A 4,375-nucleotide genomic window follows, 5' to 3' on the forward strand; every position below is an offset into this window, starting at 1 on the left:
GGGATGTGGGTTGGGTTTAAAAATCTTTATGGAAGACATGGACGAGGATAAAAAAAATTAATATAGTTTTCTGAAATAAATAATAATTCTGTGGAGTATATAGTAGTATATGCTAATACCAATTATTTAATAAGACTTTGGTGGACTATTCAATTTTTGTTTGACCCAAAAAAGTTAAAAGCCAATTGAGTGATGGTGAAGAAAAACATCATATGACCATTTCCTTTTTGTCCATTTATGTATGCCATGTTATCTTTTATCTAAAGTTTTATTTAGTATTTTATTATTTAATCTATTTAAGAATATCTTTAGTAATAATTCTTAAAGCATTTGTTGGTAAGAATATATCTTTTTATAAAAATACTATTCATACACCAATATAACTATTAAAATCAGTCAGTAATATATTTGTGTATAAATATATGTATAATTTAATTTATTTTTAATATTGATTTTGATATACTCCTAACGTAGTCGATCTTTTTAATTACATCTCTTCTTATATTTTTAACTCACCTCATCAATTGAAATAAGCTAGTTAATTAATAAGATTAGTGACTAAATTAGTCTTTATATTTTTAACTCACCTCATCAATTGAAATAAACTAGTTAATTGATAAGATTAATGACTAAATTAGTCCAAATACACTGTATTATATGTGTTAAACTGTACACCATGCAATTTTTTTTAAGTTAATGATTTCGGATATTTTGTTTCATATTTAAAAAACAAAAACTTATATAGTTTATAAGATTGTTATTATTATTAGTAGTAGTAGTATTATGTAATAGGTAAGTTAAGATTATGAAATTATTAGCATCTATTTTTAATATATAAAGGTAGATGTATAAATTTATTCATATTATTTTTAAGATATCTTTTTTCTTTTACTAATATCATGTCAGTAATATCGTTTATTTGGTAAAATTTTAGAATCAATCATTTAATTTTTGTCAAATCATCTATTATTTCTAAATCAGCAACAAAATATATATATACAAAAAGTAATACAATAATTACCAAAGACAATAATTAAAAATTAATAGTGTCTAACTAAATTTGTAACTTACAAAGACATTAAATCGATATCTTTATATTTATTATATCTTATCGTTGTAAACAATACAATAAATTTATAACTCCAATAATTAATTTATTAATTTTTATAAATAATTCATTCAATGTAATAAACATCCATATTACAAATGTCATAATAATATTATTAATCATAATAAATTTTACGTTACAAATATTCAAATTTCATACTATTTGAACTACTTATATAAGTCTCTTGTCACTATTCTTTCAAATAACATCAAATTTAGCCCAAAAAAATTTATTTCCGGACTACACAACATCTCAAACTTACTCAATAGAGATAAGACAACTATGTTGAATGTGAAAAATGTAAGAAGAAAGCATATGAAAAAGGATATAACTGTATTTTGGCATATGTAATCAAACGCTATAATATCCAACAATAAAGTAACTCTATATACTTTTCATAATCCTATCTATTAAATTACTAACCCAATACTTATTTTAGGTTCAAAATTCAATTAAAGGTTTCAGATAAAAGTGGTACAACAACTTTTGTACTATTTGATGGCGAATAAAAAAAATGTTGGGTACAACTGCTCAAACCTAACACCCATTACAGCAAATAAAACAGGTAATACTAAAAAAAATTACTTATTTTAGACATTATTTTTATTTCTAATTTAAATTATTCATTGATTATAGGAACCAATTTCGCCAACACTAATATTATCAGACGAAGATCACATACTCATCAAAAGACTAAGGAGAAAGAAAACCATACAATTTCAAGACACATCTTCGGAAAAAGAACATACTTGCAAATATGAAACAAACAACATAATAGAAAGTGTATATAACTCAACAATTCATAAAAAACATGTATTTACAAGAATTTACACAAAAAAAGAATAACAACTCTAACAACAACCAATAAAAAAAGAGGACGAGTACTATATAAGAAGACTAACTTCATCAACTAAAATAAATACAAAAATTAAATCATCAAATAAAAATATTATTTTATACATATAACTTTAACATCTAAATTTTTTATATTATAAATTATTTTAAATATTTTTTTTAATTTAACTTTAATTTATATATTTAATTTAATTATATAAAATATAATAATTTTTAATATTTATAATATACTATCATTAATTTACTTCCTGTACCATGCACTGATCTCATTCTAGTTGATTAAAAGGGAAGAACGGTAAAATGCATAGTTGTTTATGTGATGTGTGGTGGATTCTCAAAAGTTGAAAATTTGAACCACGTGTTAGCTGGCACTTACACTTTTCTAGTTTTTTAGGTTACTGGCCTTTGCTTTTTTCAATAGTTCTATTCTTCTCCCTTCTCTCTTGTCTTCTACACTTCTAACTTCTAAGTGTGTGTTTGGATTACAGTTTGCAAATTATAGTTTGTATAAAATTGATTTTGCAAACTTGCTTTTGATGAAAAGTAAGTTTGTGTTAATGTGATTTATGTTTGGCAATCTTTATATCAAAATGGATTATAGTAAAATAAATGTTGTTTGGATTATACTACTCAAAATCACTTTTAGATGAAAAATTATTAAAAGAGACATCAATTTAAATAATTTTTTATATTATTCTATTATTTTACTTTAGATATTTGAATAGATCTTATTAAGAGACATGATAAAACACTAATAAAATACATAAAAAATAATACGAGATATCATAAAAAATTCATATAATAAAAAAATTCATATGAACTAGAAAACAATTAAAAATAATAATATACATGAAAAAACAGAACATTAAAAAAATAATATAAAAAATATTTATCATATAAATAAAATAAATACAATAAAAAATAAAAATATGAAAGATAGTATTATACATTTTATAATGTCAAAGAAAAAGAAAATGTTCTATAAATTTTTTAGTACCGTTAGTACTCTTTAATTTAGTATCATTTTAGACTATAAATTTTTATTATTTATGACTCTTTTGTTATTTATAATTAGTATATAATAAAGACGAAAAAAAGTACAGTCAGAAGTACAATAAAAACGAAAAAAAACATGCAAACATCGTATATAATAATTACGATCAACAACATATATTATATAAAAAAAAATATAATAAAAAGTAAATAAAATTCATACAAATAAAACCAAATAAAAAATAAAAAAATTTATACATAACATAAATATAGTACAATAAAGAATAGAAAAAAGAATTTATATAAATAAAAAATAATAAATTTTTTTATCTGGACCGTGATTGAAATAAATTTGCATGAAAAAAAATTGGAACGAAAAACATACATAAAAAACTATTGTAAAAGTTATATGGTTACTTGCATTTTTTTTATAGAAGAAAACAAAGGATAAAGTTGGTAGAAAAGGAAAAAAATTCTCATCTAATTTCTTAATGATAACCAAACTTTTCCAACGTGAACGTATAAGCTAGAAATTTTTGCTTCTGATAAACGTACGTTTAGAGGTATAAGCACTTCTAGGTTGAGAGTTCTAAAAAATTGCCAAACATAAAAGTGGAACGTTCAAGACGCTCAAACGAGCTTCTCTCTTCCTCAACGTGAATCCCAAACACACCCTAAGCAATATTATTATTAATTTATTGTGCATTTTGAATTTGGGTTTTCTAGTAATTTTCTGAGCTATAATATGTACATTTTTCGATAATAGCTAGTTCAATACTGCGTTAATCAAAGTTGATTTTAAGTATTTTAACATTTATTGTTTTTAACGATTTTTTTAAGTCTATCCTTATGCTGAATAAATTAATACTAAAACATTGCAATTTAATATCTTTACGGTTATAATGGTCATTTTAACAACGTATATGTATGTATTGCTATAATTTAAATATAGTTTATAAAAAATAATATTATTAGTTAGAAACTTAGAATCTATAGATCATTTTTTGTTACGTGAATCTAGCTAAGAGGAAAATCATTTTTTGTTACGTTAACACTAATATCTGACTTAACTCGAGTCTTAAGTCATAATAATTGCAACTAATTGTGTTTTTAAACGGATAAAAATTGACTTACTAAAGTTTTTATTTTTTACAATTTTTAGGATAATTTCGATACTTATCCACTTATCTTTTTTCAAAAAAATAAATAAACAACTACAAAAAAGCTAAATATATTTCAATCTTGTTGTAAAACAAGAGAGTTTTAGACTGACTGTGATGATTTCAATCTTTAAAACAGAATGATATTAAAACACTTTTTGATACATTGCCATCATTAATTCACTAAACACCTACCTACAATTGAATCTCATATTATATTTTATCAAAAATATTATTTGTATATACTAAAATCAACTGT

This window comes from Arachis duranensis, chromosome 7, assembly GCF_000817695.3.
Source record: "Arachis duranensis cultivar V14167 chromosome 7, aradu.V14167.gnm2.J7QH, whole genome shotgun sequence".
NCBI lineage: Eukaryota > Viridiplantae > Streptophyta > Magnoliopsida > Fabales > Fabaceae > Arachis > Arachis duranensis.